A 17669-nucleotide genomic window follows, 5' to 3' on the forward strand; every position below is an offset into this window, starting at 1 on the left:
AGAACATTAAAGGCAAATTCCTTTAACAAAAATATTCAAGGCATTTTACTGGCATATTAAAAGTAATTTTTTACACACATTGATTTTTCTTCCCACTGTGAAAAAATAAGTAATAAAAAACGTAGTTATGTAAACGTAGTTATGTACGAAATATGTTAGTGTCAATAGTTTAAAAAAATAGAAGCGTAATTTTGTTCTAAAAAGAAACCTGCATAAAATTAAAATTTCTCATTTTCCCTCCACCATGGAATCATTCTTAAATATCTTATCTTAAAATTTTTTGTATTATATTAGAATTGAGGATATTGCATAGCTTGGTTTTATTATAAATGACTCGTGCATTATTCTTTTATTGAATTTTCAGGTTTTTGAAAGGTAGAAATCATAAATTTCACCAAAACTTAAAATGTCACTTGGAACTCATGAAATTGTAATAAGCGTCAAGAAAATTCCTATTACTCATTTTTTAAGCACCTGATGTAACTGATTTTTATACCATCAAAACAAATGATAAAAAATAATGCCTTTCGTATCTCAACAACGAAGACAAACGATGCATTCAATTGTCTGTAAAACCCCATCTGCAAACCTATCGTTTTTGGCTGTTTGCCAATAAATATTTTACCAGATCTGTCTCAAAATGAATTGGAATTTTGGTATGAAAAAATATCCCTGTTAAGAGTCATTTTAAAAAAGTCTTATTTTTCTAAAATGCATAGTTATTCTTGAGTCAAAACAAACAAGTGGTTCTTAGAAGTTGTTGTTTGCTGGGGAAATACCTTTTGAATTAATTCGATAAATAAATAAATAGCAATAATTTTACTAGATTTAAAGAAATTTATGATATGAATTTTTTGGTAGCTCATCCTTTATGTTCCTATAATTTCTCCAGGAATCAATATTTAACTTTTATGACGCTCAAAAACTATTGATATTAAAATAGTTGTTTTTATGAAGAAATTTGGATCATTTTTGATATTACTATTCCGCAATATTTTTAGTTAATTTTATGCTATTTATTTTTATTTTTCACATAGCAACGGTAAACTTTTCTTTCACATTTTATAAGATATATTAAATATCGCCGAGAAAACTAATTATTGCTCAAAAATCGTTTAAAAAGATGGCAAAAGCTAAAAAATAATTTCAGATTTTTTTAAAATAAAAATGCTAAAGCAAAAATTTGCATTTTCATTATATTTACACTGAGAAAAAAAATAAGGTTAAAACTATCAGAATATGGTAAAATTAACCGTGTAATTTGGCTCTTAAAAAACACCAAAAAGTACGGTGACTTTTACCCTAGCTCATTAGTAATGACTTTTGTTAAAACTAACAATAAAATATGGATTTTATTATCATGCTGTTTGGTTTTAAAAGAGGTAAAATTTGATAATTTTATCTAAATAGTTGGTAATTTTACTCGCACTAGCATAATTTGATATAACGCGAAAATGGTGAGTTCGATAACCGCTATTTTACTTAGTAAAAGCTGGTTAGCTTATTTTCATCTGTTAGTTTTTTTATTAAGAATCAACATCAACCAACGTTTAAAACTATGAGAAATACGGATTTGTTTCATAAGGTTGCGAGTAGAGCGCTGAAGTCAAGCATCACTGGCCGCGGTCAGTAAGTGGGTGGATGACAACTTCGGTCAGCCAGCGTAAGGAATGAGTGTCCTCAATAAATTGCTCGTTAAATTGAGTTTGATGCTCGTGAAATTGTTCCAACGTAAAGTGCTTCGAGCCCAAGTCGTCGGGCTACTAAAGCTGAGAAGCCATCCACCTCTGCAGAGGATCAAAATTGTGATGATATGTCTTCAGCTTACCCTGAAGGATAGACCATCGCTAATGACACAATTTGCAACTCTTGTTCGGTGTTAATTAAGTACCTGCCAACGTATTTGTTAACTTACAAATGTCTGGACAAAGCCGAACCAAGTCAGTAACTTGAATACTACTCATTCGTCTGTGTCAACATCCTAAAATGAAGGCCTTGAGATAGTGGATTCGAATCCTATCTCTACTCTGGATGCATCTTTTTTTATTGTTACACATCACATATGTAATTTTGTGTGCTCCTTGCGAAATACTATTTATTATAAACCCTTGGTAAACCGAAGCACAAGATAGGAAAGGACATCATAAAAAATATATCCTGGGATACGGCAGGATTCGAACTCGTTCCTTACATGCAGCAAGATATGTATCATGGTAATGTACTTTTCTTTCTTGTGCTCTCTGTTCTTAAACTTGACAAGGGCGTTTAATAATTCCTACTTTCTAATGAGCTGTAAGCCTGTTTATGTATGTGTAAGAAATTCATATATAAATAAATACTTGGAATAGTAATGTTTTTTTTTAGTTATTTGCTTTTCAAGGACCTCCCTGGCCGGGATGTCTCGCCTTTCTACCAAACACTATTAAAAATGGAAGTAGCGGGTTTGAATCTCACCGTAATTCCAAATAAGCAACAATAAATAAATAGTTAAGTTTAGATACATAACCAGACCTAATGCAAAAAATAGCTTGTCCCTTGTAAAAATTAAAGACCAGATAGCACAAAAATGAGAAAGACTGCTGAAGGACACTACCTTTACACTGAAAAGAATTTAGCGGATATCTCGCGCAAGATCCCTATAGTGTATGGTTGTTTTGCTTGCGATGAATTCAATGTCCTAGCAGTGTGGTTCCACTGACCCTTCTGAAGTCTAGATGTAATGAGGTTGAATCCTGCTATAAACACTGTACGTGTATTTTAACTGTCGTTCTGAAACTTGTGCTATCTCGTTTTCAAAAGAGTTTTAAAGCTGTGGTTTGTATTTACGCTTAATGTATCTTAATGCATAAATGCATCTGAATAAATAAATTAATCCCAATACCTCTTAAAATATAGATTAAACTGACACCAAAGTTTGATATAAGTATATCGGTTTAGTATCTTTAAAATACATATGAAACCATCATTCATGGCCCCGTGAGAAAACATTAGGAAAAGAAAAATTAGCCGTCATCTAAATCCTATCAATCATTTAAAGAAACTGTTATTTCAGATAAACCATAGAAATGTAAAAACATTATCACAATTTTACTTGGTACAGGAGAAAGATATCGAAAAGTTAAAAATATGAAATAAATGGTAAAATGAATGATAGTTTTGATGAACATTTTTGTAAAAAAACTTAATTTTTCAATACAATCCGTAATTCTCAGTAAAGATGTTTAATTGCATCAAGGAATAAAAATTGATACTCTAAAAGTATATCTATGCTTCATATTCATTTCGCTAATTTTCAAAAAAAATTGACAAATTGAATTATCATTGAAAATTAACAAATGACTTAAAAATTCTTTGACACTTTTCCCATGCTGAGACATGTATCTTTATCGAAATTAGCTAAAATATAATTCATGAAACAGTACTTATTATTTGTCTTTTATGAAATAAAGGCACAGATTCTCTCTCTCTCTCTGTGCATTTGATTTAAAGTAGAAACAAACCAAGTGAATCGTTTCTATAGGATAATAAACGCGAATTTTTTTAAAAAAAAATATTTCTTTGAAATATATTTAAGAAATACGTTAGAGAAACAAGTTTATTAAACATTAGAATAAACAAATACATGTCTATTGCATGTAATGGATATGAGTTTTAAGTTTATCTAGAACAGAAGACAATAATCTTCTGTTGCCAATTCAGTCAGTTTGCAATTTCACTGCATACTCTGGTTAAAACTAACTGCCCCATGTGTTACGCGCTAATCCAGTTGAAATTTTACACATAAGAAAACTTATAGCTTAGGGACTAAAATGCAAAAAAATATAGCTATTTCTCTTTGATTTCGGATTTATAATAATTTAATTCAATATTTTTATACATAATACTGATTCAGTCAGTAATAATTCAGTCAGGAATCAATAATAATTCAGTCAGGATTTATAGATAATAATAATTCAGTCAGTCTGCAATTTAGACACATATTCTGGTTCAAACTAGAAAGAAACTGCCCCATGTGTCACGCTCCAATCCAGTTGAAATTTTAAGCATAAAAAAACTTATAGCTTAGGGACTAAACTGCAAAAAAAATATAGCTATTTCTCTTTGATTTTGGGTGTCCCGTAGTGGACTGGTCGAAAAGACACGGCATCACTGACTGCCGTCAGTGTGCGTGTGGGTGACCACTTGGATCAGTCTGCGGAGGGACCGAGGGTGTGCGGTATTGGTCCTCGTTAAACTGTTCTATCGTAAAGTGCTCGACTTCGCGTGCAGGTCGTCGGGCTACCGAAGCGGGGTTGCCATTCCCTCTGCAGAGAATCAAAATTGTGATGGCATGTCCTCGGATCATCCTCAAGGATGTTTCTCAGACCGTCGACAATAACCCATTGTGCAGCTCTAGTGCGATTTAAATGAACTACTACTACTACTACTTTGATTTTGGATTTAGAAATATTTAAAATTATGAACTTTAATGTAATAAAATGTGATAAATCATCAAGAATTAGACAAAGAAGAGATATAAATTCATATATGTAGAATGAGTATTACGAAATTAAAAATCATGCAATTAGTTTTTTATGTTCTTAAAACTATAAAATATTTTGATTATATTGAATATATTTAACTAATGGCAATTATTAAATCTGTTAAAAAGACGTCTCATTCACGGAAAAACAAAACTATTTTAATGAATTGCCAAAACGAGACATTCATTTGCCAAGAAATCCATTTACAAATATATTGAATGTTACATCTCTTTGAAATGAAATGTTTTCTCTACGTTATAAATTAACTACGCATTTATTAACTAATAACATTTACTTAGCATGCATTTGTAATGACATAATTATCAGATTCTAATTTGCTTTTTAAAAAAAACATTCTCATTAATTTTAATTTTTTAAAAGTACTCAATGCGCTCTAAAAGGAATTAATTTTGTTTAGGCAGACATATTATTAGCATTTGAATAGTTCAAGGACTTATCATAAACATTTATTTCAAATTAAGTTTCAGAATTAAAAAATCATATAGCGTAGAATGTGTTTCGCAAAAATGTAATGTACATATATTAATTTGAAGCTAATAAAAAAAAACAAATGAAAAGGTTTCATGAGAATATTTTCTTATATTATGAAATATTGATAATTAGATCTGAAGTTTTAGAACGCGTCTTGCAAAAATTTGTAAATCAAATTACTGAATAGCATCAAGATCATTGCTTATAGATTCTTTTTTTAAAATAGTTGAAATAAAATAAATATTTACTTTTTGTATTTATTTTGAAATCACAAATTGTCAATGCCAAAGTTCTCATCTTTCACTTCATTTCATGCGAATTTAATTGATTGTATATGACTCAATAGAATGTTATTAAATAAATAACTAAAATAAATATGGTGATTTTTTTTTGTAAAATTTTAAGTAAGAGATCAGCAGATTTTGTAAGACCGAACCGGTTTAGGAGAAGTGATTGCAAAAAAAAAAATTTGAACTAAAATAGAATTAAATAAGAAAAAGATTTAAGTACTTTTGATTACAAATAATCTAATGCAAGAAATTTTCAACATTATTTATTTCAACATTTATTAGGGATGATATTACAAAAATAAAAATAGAAAAATTCAGAGATAAAGTAAATGGTAAATCATCGGTTAATAGGTAAATGTAGAAGATTATTTATTATTTTTGGACTGTAGATATAGCCTATAACTACAAAGAAGAAAATACTCATTTGGAAATAAGTATATCAAAGTTATAAAATCCACGTTAAATACATTGGTGTAAAAGAATTTAAAAGTGATTTGCACTTTGGTAAGAATTACTTTGTTATTTTTCTGACAATTCAAAATATTTAAGAATGAAAAATTTTTTAATATGTTTCACGTTTTTTTTCTTCAAAGTAATAAGAATTTATTGATAAAATAACTTAATTCATTTCATTTCCGGTATTCGCTAAATAAATGAAAAAAAAAACATAAAGATACAATCCTCCTTTAATAATAAATTATTGTAAGCAAATTAAAGATTAGTCAATTATCATTGAAAATATAAATATATTTTTTGCGTTTTCGAAAGATAAAAATAAATAAAATATATAGATTTTAATAGAAATGCACTAAAACGAAAACTCGCCTGAAAACAAACTTTGTTTAAAGCTCACAGTTTATGTTACTAAATGTCTTAAACAGTTGTATTATTTTCAGGAAAAATTTACTTTCAATGATATTAAATCAGAAAGAAAAGAACAAAATTATAACCTGCATAATGAAATGAAAAATGAATCAACTATGTGCTTCATTGTGTTTAGAAAGTTATTAAAAATTTTAAAACATGGAGTATGATCGATTAAAGGTCCAGAAAAAAATAAAATATGAAACTCTTTTAAGAATGAATTTAACCAATATATATATATATATATATATATATTAACAGAACGTGCTTATGCAAAACAATAAAAGAAATATTACATTTTAATTTTTATTAACTCCCTTTTTTATAAAATATACAAATATACAAATTATAAAATATACAAATACTTTCTTTCACGTATCCTTTACGATTAAGGAAATCACACATTACTTAGAAATTATATAAAAATTTGCGAAATCCTATTTATTTTAAAATATTGGAATAAAGAATTTAGAAAAGCGTATTTAAATATAAAATCGGATAAAAAATATTGCCACATCATTATTTTAGAGTTTTTCTCTAGTGTGTTATATAGTTCTCTCAAAGTAGTACATAATTCATCCAGAGAACAAAAATATTATGACAATATTTTTAATAATTTACAGTTTGCATCACAGAAGAAAATTTTAATATGTTTTCATCTTCTACTCACAGAAGCTTTGCTAGTGGAATAAATTTGAAAGCATCTTAACAGGTAACATGCTTTACATTTGATGTTTTACATTATTTTTATATTTTCAAGTCCCTTGCAATATTACATTTATTTATCATGTCATTTTTGAAATAAAATAAAATGTAATAGTAATTAAAAAGTGAAAAAAGTAGTTTCCTTTCTTTTACGAATGCTTGTAATCAACTGATTTAAAAAAAGAATCAGGCCACTATATTTGAATTTCAATGAATTTGACATTTTCTCACCAATATATTAAATGTAGCAATGTTCTTAATGTGAGGAAATGATTCGAGAGCGTCAATTATTCAAAACATGAATCTCTATTGCTGGAAAAATACATTTTTCTTCTTTTTTCGCTCTTTTCTTATTTTATATTAAAAATATAATTAGAAATTAACAATGCCAATATACAATTCCAACAATACATGCGTTAATCATATGCATATATACATCGAAGAGCCATTACATTATAACCACCCTACTAATAACATGTAGGACCACCTTTAGCCCTCAAAACTGCTAGCACCCGCCGTGGCATTAATTCCACAAGGTGCTGATAGGTAGTCTGAGGTATCTGGTACCAAGCGCTCACCAACTGGTCCTGCGATTCCCTCACATTGCGAGATGGTAGCGTGACAGTACGAATTTGGTTTTCCAAGTAGGACCACAAATGCTCTATTGGATTAAGGTCAGGTGAATTTGGGGGCCAAGACATGACTTGAAAGTCACTGGAATGTTTCTCGAATCAATCCATGACGATTCGACCCTTATGACATGGTGCATTATCCTGTTGGTAAACACCATCCCCCGCAGGAAAAAATGTTGCCATGAATGGGTGAACCTGGTCTGCAACTATGTTCAAGTAGCTTACAGATGTCAGGGATTGTTCTATGAGGATTATGGGTCTTAATGTGCCCCATGAAAACATTGTTCCTGGGTGCGAAAACCTGGGCGAGCCCATTGTTACAGATGGAGGGTGGTCATAATGTAATGGCTGTTCTGTGTATATATATCAGTGTTTTCACTACAGCGCGAGAACGCGAGAACCTCGCATATTTTTTTATATTCTCGCATTAAAAAATGATTACCGCGAGAAATTCGCGCATCCTATAAACCAATTTCAAAATTCGCTAATTTCTCGCATTTTGAAACAAATTTCTCATTTGCGCCATTTAGAATAAAATCTGTTTCACTTTTCTTCCTGGATCTTTTATTATTTTTAACATCTGCCCCATTATCTAGCTTCCCTATTTACCAGTATTGTTCAGAACCTTTAAGAACAACAGAACACCATCCTTCCGAACCACGGAACCTCTTTCAGAACGCATTTCTCTGCAACCACGTGTTTACCGTAGGTAAGGTTTCTTCATGTAAGACGTTCAAATTTTTTGCTCGTTAATGTAAGATGGACAAATACCTTGTAAAGTCAATATCTTCTACTCCGAAACGGACAAATGAAAATGAAACAAATGTGGATAGAAACGATCAAAACGAAACAAATACGCATTTGAGCAACCTAATGAGAATAGTTGATGAAAAAGTAGATGCAGAACATTTTCCATATGATGATGCAGCAAAAATATTCAATGCTTTTAAAATTAGAAGATGTTAAAAATGCATTATAATTAAAGAAATGATTTTTTTTTCAAGTCTCTTTTATTTTGTTTTTAATTTTTGAAATCTCACTTAACTTTTTGAAATCTCACCCTGTTTTTGAGAAAGGGTGAGAAATTCTCACCCTTTTTTTTCCTGAGATGAAAACACTGTATATATATATATATATATATATATATATATATATATATATATATATATATATATATATATATATCCAATAATATAATCAAGAGGAGAAAACAATACAATAATATAAATTCAAACATGCAAAATGTAAGAAAGTGATTGGCAAACAGTATCATGTTACACACGAATCCTAAGTATATGGTTTGGAAATATGTTGCCAAAATTATGTCTCCATGGCAGAATGTAAATAAAATAATAATTTAAAGGCTAGTAAAGGATTGTAGTAAATTTTCAAGGTGTGTTCAGATTAAAGTTAAAAACTAATTTTACTGGTTGGTTGCCAGGGATTTGTAAAAAATATATTAATCTGATAAGTCATAAGGTTCATATTTCAATTACTCGTACTTTAAGTACATCTTTTTATTATTTTTCTTTATTTTGTTTTGTAGAAAAGTTGTTAGACACTTCAAAACTTTTTTTACACATTTTAAATAAATAATTTAAAAATATGTAATTTTTAATTTTGATGAATTAAAGTACAACTTTTTTATTCAAAATAATTGAAGCATAGTACTGAACTGTAATTTATTGGGAAATAAGAAAAAGAACTTGCAATAAAATCCTTTCCTTTATAGCATGCATGAGGTCGAAGTACACTGTTCGTGATTCTATGAATGATTGATAGTTTTAGAATACATTCACCTGTCAGAAATTTTGCAAGTAAATATACATATTCTAAAAATATTAATAAAATAGTAGCTGTCGCAGGCACTTAGGCTTCATGAAATTTTCTTTGTTGATGACAAAATCAATTCATGTGAAATTCTCCATACAAACACTTCGTCAAATTGAATATTAATTTCGTCAAAAGCATGAGGCTTCAAACAATGACAAAATACAAAAAAGTTAGAACTAAATTGGTTGAATAGTTGTTGTGTTATCAAATTAAAACAAAAATGTATTCTTAAAAGTTTTAATCATCAAAATATGGGAGGAAGCATCTGTTTGAGAAATATTTCAGAGAGTGTTAAGTTTTTTGATAGAAAAGATATCGTAAAACTGTACTAAACTCTCGAGCTGGCGGTTTGCTTGTCCTGACATAGGATTGTTTATTCTTAAATGGGATCTTTTGTCTATGTCCTGACATTTAATATTGAAATAAAAAAACTAAAAAGGGGAAAATTTGCTTATATTTTTATTATTCTAATAATTATTTTAAATATAATCAAATATATTTGTTCTTTAAGTCCAGCATTTAAAATATTTACTGTTTTAGAATTTAATTTAATGCTGAAGTGTTAATTTATATTTAAATTAGCTTTTACATTTATGGAAAAGAGCTCTAGTCGGATAATTAAAACTAACGTGCTTTAAATCATTGAAAAAAAAAGGTTTTAAGGTAATTAAAGTAATTTTTTATACCTGAATTTTAAACGAGTTTCATTTGAGTTGACTTTTTTTTGTATAAATATAAAGAAAATTCACTTAGAAGTAATTACCTTTAAGGATATTATGATGAATAAATTATCATGTTGTAATCTAATTCGAGTTATTAATAACTGAGGGAAATAAAAGATACTGCAATTTCTTACATCTTGTTTTAACTTGACAAAGTTATAAAAAACTAGTGGAATATATATGATATTCGAAGACTGCTTCGAAATAAAATCAATAAAAAAGAAAGAACCTTAATTAATGACTTAGTACTTAATACTTCTAAGACGTAAATACTTTTTATGGTATGTCATTAAACACTATTTAATTTAATTAATTTAATTACGCAATGTTATTGATCAAATTTAATTAGCTTTAACTTAAGACTATTTTTATTTTTCCAGTGCTCGTTTATGATTGCTTTTATGATATGCTGAAATGCTTCAATTCTTTAACGTAGTATAAAATGTAAAACCGGAGCAATTATTGTAAATAAACATCAAAAAACTTGGAGTATTTTAGCTGCTATGCAGTTTTCAAGAAATTAAATGTATGAATTTTCTGCAATCGAAGAGAAAAGTTGTTTGGTTATTTCAGTAAGAAAACAAAGAAGATTTTTTTAAAAAAAATCGGACTTTTTTCATGTTAGAAAAAACATTTAAAACGAAGCTCTATTTCTACATTCTAAAAAATTACGGTACACTTAACCGGAGTGCTAGTTACTTTTTACCGTAAAATCCATTTTTATCGGAACATGCAACGGATTATGATTTACCATAATTTTTACATTAATAAGTACCGTAAAATCACTGAATCACTCTAATTAAATAGATATTACTGTAAAGATTACGATTTAACATTTTACGGTAAAAATGGATTTTACAGTAAAATGGATTTTACGGAAGATACACCCAAACTGTCGGTACCTTTTACCGTATTTTGATCCGGAATTTTTTGAATGCACTAGAGATAGCCTAAGATATATAATTCAATACTTATTTATTTATTGCTTTGACAACTACGCCTCTTCTAGACAGTCATATTTCGATCTGCAGTCTTCTTATTTCCAGTTTTATTATTAGTTAAAGTTATAATGCTTACAAGAAAAACATTTTCGCAAATTCTGCTGAACAATTTGGCATGATTTCGGGATTTTAGACTATTTTCGATATATTTGAAGTAAAAACGGGTGGCCTTTTTTCTTTAAAAGTTATGAAATATTACGTTTATATAATAATAATTAACATAAACCATAAATTTACTAAAAAGTTGCTTAAATATCTATGTGAATGTAAACAAACGTGCACTCTTATTTATTTATTTTATGGCCGAAATTGGAAATTAACTTCATGTTTTACCTTTTAAAATACAATCTTGTATAAAAATACTTTCAAATGTATTTCCACATAGCTATAAAAATTGAATTATTGGTCTTGTTTTTGACCTACGCCCACATCAAGCTTGCTAAGCAGAACCAGAACCATAATGACGCATAATTTTAATCCAGATCACGCTAGACAATCGATACTTTTGAGTGTAACATTCATTTAAAATTACCGACAATAAGTTGGATGAATTTTGTATAAGCCTGTTCTAGTTCACACTGGTGGTTTATGATGCTGGGTACTTGACGAGATACAGGATGAAATGAAAATCAATCAGGTCTGATTGATTTAAGCAACCTTTCTTTTGTGCAGAGATGTGACAACCCTGATGCGATAAATCTAATTACATTAAAGAATCCTATATGACTATTTATTTACTTAAACATACAAATATATAAAATATTAATCCTTTTGCAAAAAATCGCATTCAAATTTCTGCTAAAAAGTATGTTATCAATGTTTACTAGAGTGTAAAAACTGAATTTTAATGCCTAGCCTAATTAAGTGTTTAAAAACTCTAAGAAATTGAGTAAATGATAACTTTGTTTCAAGTTTATATCAAATCAAGAGCTCTTGTACACTACAAAAGGTGTAATTAAATCTTAACACAGATTATTAATAAAGCTTACACCAATTTGCAGCTTGTTGGAGAAGAAGGCTTCGTAAATTTGGCGAATAATATCAGTGTATATTTACACTATTTACCAAAATTTTTGTAGAAAATAATGGTAGGGCATGTTTTCGATGTATAACAAATACTTTTGGGCTATAATTAGAACTTTAAAGACGAATAATTTGCAATTTCAAGATAGTGACAATATGGTAGCCAAGATGGCGTTTTTTTTTTTTTTTTTTTTTTTGCATGGAACTTTCTAATGGAACATAAGTTCTTCTTGTCTGATTAAATTGTTAAACTCACCATAAGCTACTGAATACCAAGTAAATTTACTTGACTGATTGATGAAAAAAATAGTTCTTAGTCGATTATTTGCCAATTAATTTCAATTTTCTTGTCAGATTGATTTGATTACTCATATTAACTGTTCTCGTAAGATTCTCATAAATCTCTGAATTGCATAAAATAATTTTAAAATATTTAACTTCTATTCACTTCAGTTTCATTAGAATTCATATTAATATTCTGTCTGTGGTGCGTGTCCGATTAACAAACTAGTTTAATTTCGACAAATATTTTATATATGCATCCTAAATTCATGGTTCTTGCTTTAGATTATATCGTAAAAATAACTTTACGATTCTTATGTTTATCATATCTTACTGTAACTATAAATTTTATTATTACTGAGTACCAAAACATGGGAGCTTTTACCTTCACACCAAGTTGTATAAAAGAACATTCTATGAATTTTAGCTCTCCTGGTTCCTATCCTTGGTGTTTTTGTAGTGGAACACTTAGTGAAGCACCATTTTGGAATTAAGTGCTTACCACCACTTTTGGTGTTCAGATACCAGAAAGATTTTTCCACTGGATGATGTTTTGACAACACAATTAGTTTTAGCACGTATTTTAAAGTTAATTCAACAATTATAATATATATTAAATATTTATTAAATGCGTAATGAATTAAAAAAGCTTAATTTAAAATCATCAAATAAAAAAATAATCTTTCTAAATCTATGAGCACAAAAATAATTTGTTGTTTGTCTTTTCAAACATCTAGTTCTAGTCAAAAAATATTCACAAACCAACATAAAAAGCGATCTTAATTGAAATGAAAGTAAGATAGACCATTCTAGATCCTTTGAGTAATGTAACTGACCAACCATCAAGTCAAGAGTTAAGTTGATCGGAAAGAAAAACTAGACGTTTTCTTTTTGTAGGACAGTTGTGAAAAGAGAGGGCCACTCAACAACATCAATTTTCTCTTTAAGTGATTCGAAACGAAAGTGAGAGGCTCTCATCTATTTCTGGCAAAACATTGTCTTCTGTGCCTAAATGAAAAAGAGTTTTTGTGGACACAAGCCACTGAAGTCAAAAATGATTACTTTTGGTTTTCGTGGAGTGTCTATTCTCGATACCTGAATCACAGTATCAAGAGAATATATTTTAGATTTTTTTAAAAATATTTTTTGTCCTTCAAAGAAAACAATTACGAAATTGGAATTTTTTTCTATAGAATGTTTTTATAAGTGTAGATAGTGATTAGTTATAAAAGAATTCAAAGTTACTCAAATAAGAATAATATGTTATTTAGTAAATAATTTACAGAAAAAGTAAATATCACACGATACTATTATATTATATTATATTATATTATATTATATTATATTATATTATATTATATTATATTATATTATATTATATTATATTATATTATATTATATTATATTATATCATATCATATCATATCATATCATATCATATCATATCATATCATATCATATCATATCATATCATATCATATCATATCATATCATATCATATCATATCATATTATATTATATTATATTATATTATATTATATTATATTATATTATATTATATTATATTATATTATATTATATTATATTATATTATATTATATTATATTATATTATATTATATTATATTATATTATATTATATTATATTATATTATATTATATTATATTATATTAATATAATAATTATTAATGATCTTTTTAACTATTTATTGGTCTTGGGACAGGATAGCCTGGCTGATAGGGCATTGGATCCATGTCTAACAGGCCGTGAGTTTTCCTCCGACAGAAGACTCCCCGTGTAGTAAATGGTGTCTGGTGCACGTTAAATCTGTCAGGTCACAAAGTACAGAATTGGAGATAGCTCGTTCTCTGGTTCGAGTCAAAATTACGATCTGTAGATGAATGAATGGATCCGCACTATAAATGGGTGTAACGTATGGTCTTGGCAGAAGTCGAATTCTTAGCCATAGATGGTGCCACTGATAAACAAGAAGAAGCGCACCCCTTAATGGCATGCAACAAAATGATAAATGTCGAAAATGGCACAACAACTGAAGAATAGGACGTGTTTAAATCATATAACAAATGCTTTGTGACCATAAGTAGAAGTTTAAAGGTGAATAATTGTGCAATTTGTTTACATTTAATGTACTTGTGAAAGGTGAGATTTTCTCAGAGTGAATGGTCAAACTGGTCATAGCACAGTTAATACCAAGTAAGTTTCAAGTAAGTAACAAATGTATTTATGTTCTTACAAGATTAACATAATTCTGTCAATATTATAAACTAATTTTATAATATCGCAAAGTAACTTTTTACTTTAATTATAAATTTTAGTGTTACTGAATAATGGTGGAAGCTACTTTACATCAAGTAGTGTAAAAAAAAACATACCAGGTGTTTCACTACTCCAGAAACTATCCCTCCCTGGTTCTGAGGTAGTCAAACTCCACTCTGGTATAATGTAGTTGTCACCATTTTTGGTATTCATATACACGAACATTTTTGTACTTTCATACGCATTTGAATCAATTTATGCTTGAACACAAAAACATTTCGTTTAGAAAACATTTTTAATACACGACTTATTAATAAACGAATTTTAAATATACAACTTCTTTAAAATTTGATTTCTCAGGAACTATTCAACAGATTTTGCATAAATTGTATTGCCATGTAAAATTACATAATTTAAAATGATATAAGAAATTGTATACCTTAAAATTCAAAATATTTTCGACTATTACTTAAAAAAAAAGTAAAACATAATTTACTAAAATTTAATTTTTGCATGGAATTACCTTTGGATAAATGAATTTCATAATTGTGTGCAAAAAACATTCAATTTGCTTAAGAAGCCCTAGAGATATGGGTAAATGTGCTAAAAAGAAAACGTAAGAATAATCACTCTCCAGACCAAATTATGGGAATAATTTTTTTCAGATTGCGGCTACCCATTATATTTTCGGGGTCAGAAATCCGAATCCGTTGAAAAAAAGGTATGTTTATTTAGAGAAAAAGCTTTTTTGTGTCTGATTTCGTAATTTAAAATATCATCTGCACCAATTAATTAGCATATTTGAGGTCACCCCTTCGAATCATTAAGATTAAATTTTAGAGCGTGAAGATCTGATCATTAGATCAAAGTTTATTCTTGGTGGTCCAATTTTTGACACACTATACTTAGACTGACAAATGATTTATTAAATTTTTTGAATTTCTACTCCACTTAATTTACATCATCTTTTATTAATATAAATGAGTATTGCCACGTCATACTAATACTAACTTAACATATACTAATCCTGAAGTTCGCCCTTTAGTCATACTAGTCCTTCATTCTCATTCTTCAGTCTACTATTCTCGTAACGCTTTCCTAACCTGCACTCAGCATGAGGCAGAGTAAAGAAATTTTCAATATTTATTCCAAAAATTGGTTTTCTTATAGATAAAAGTTGTCTATTAGGTGAACTTAAAAAATATTTATTTCCTGCAAAAATTATAGATTTCTAAGTAAACATCTGAAAAATGTTTTATACACATTTTGTAGGTGTCAAATTGAATTTTTCTAATTGATTAGAGGATACTTTATGTGAACGTATGAAATTTTATTAGTTATTAAGACTATTAAAACGTTTTTTTCTATAATTTGTTTCTTAAGCTGTATGAAAGTGTAATTTTAATGATTATTTTGTTCATTAAATATTCTAAAAATCACTTTTTACTCTTTTTTGAATCTTCACTCTCTTCTGAAGATATATCTCTTAGAAGAAAAATAATGTTGATAACTGGATGCAGATCTCTCTTTTTTTGAATTTTTTCCGGAATCTCTTTCCATTTTTGAGAGGCTAATTTCTAGGTTTAGATAAGGATTTATTTACACTTGAATTCAGTAATAAACTTTGCGTATCGTTCAAAAATACGGTTATGAAGCAGTTAATGAACGTAAATGTAGAACGATGATTAATAGTATAGACAGACTTCACTGCTGATTGAGTTAATTACAAAAATTAAAAATATTTTATATTATTAACTATATTTTTGTCGTATAATGAATGGTAAAACTTCATATTGTTAAAAAAAATAAATCAAATTGAAGAAACTAAAAAAAATTGAAAAAACAAACACGATTACACCATACGAATATACAATTTTAACTATTATATTTTAAACTTTCATCACCGTTTAAACATTTAAAAACTCATTATTGAATAAATCGTAAATTAATAAAATTCTAGTACAAATACCTTACATTTTTATGGCATACAAACTTGTTAACAGTAAACTTTAAAAAATTTAAATTTTTGAAATATGAACATATTGTTTATTGCACTTATAATAGAATACAATTCTGTACAAATATTTCACTAAAAATAATCTTACGACATCCTGATGGAAAATTTAGCATGATAAATAAAATAGGCTTTTAAAGATTACGAACCCATTTTCGGATTAGTTTTTAACCTTTACACAGGAAAACAAAAAGAAGATTTGTTTTTGATCCTTCGATATATTTTCAATCTCACTACGGATCATATTTTTTGAATTTGCTTTCTCAAAATTCAGTTTTAAAGGCTTTTCCATATTCATTTCAGTCTATTTTATTTCCATCGGTGGTAGAGCTTTTAAAAGAAAAAAGATTAAATATTTATTCATGCAATGAATTACAAGTCATTGATGTGTTAGATTGAAAATAATCTTCTTTTCTTTCAAACTAGAAAAAATATCGTATTATAAAGAATACTTGTACTTTAGAAGCATTTTGAATGAATTCTTGCTAATAAAATGAGTGTACTTTAAAATGAAAAACTTTTATATTGAGAGAACTAAACAAGCTTAAGTCCTTTCTAATGCCTTTTTTCTACGCACAATTTGAAATATAAATATAATTCAGTTTCATTATTTAACACAATTAAATTAAAAATTAGATGTTTAATTTTCTTATTTGTTGATAATTTTTTTCAGAGATTTAAATCTTAAGTAATTTTTCTCAAAGCTGTTGTTTTAACGCTTTCGAGCAAGTTTCTGAAAGATTACAGAACAGAATGCAGGATTCTGCAAATATAATTTATACAAAAACGAAATTTGAATCAATGATATTTTACTTTAAATGGATCTTTTTTAATTCTGATTTTAATTGTCAATTTTTATGGGAAAATATAATTTAATTTTAATATGTCAATGAAAAAAAATCATTGTTTCTCGTTTTTATAATGGTTTTGAATATTGTCCAGGTATTTATTCATAGTACAGATATTAGATTTAACAGAGTAAATTAATAACTTTTTTCTCGGTAGAATGAA

The 17669-nt window shown here is 27.9% G+C and overlaps 1 long non-coding RNA gene across 1 annotated transcript in view; it reads left to right on the forward strand.

Moving 5' to 3' along the window:
• The window catches only part of LOC122269916 (uncharacterized), an 85534-nt gene that overhangs the window by 11399 nt on the left and 56466 nt on the right, over positions 1-17669 (forward strand). The window contains exon 2 of the long non-coding RNA XR_011638242.2: positions 6793-6881. This is a non-coding gene — a long non-coding RNA (uncharacterized LOC122269916). The remainder of the gene's footprint in view (positions 1-6792; positions 6882-17669) is intronic.

The sequence above is a fragment of the Parasteatoda tepidariorum genome, chromosome 11, assembly GCF_982258835.1.
Source record: "Parasteatoda tepidariorum strain Cologne lab strain chromosome 11, Ptep-v5.0, whole genome shotgun sequence".
Lineage (NCBI taxonomy): Eukaryota > Metazoa > Arthropoda > Arachnida > Araneae > Theridiidae > Parasteatoda > Parasteatoda tepidariorum.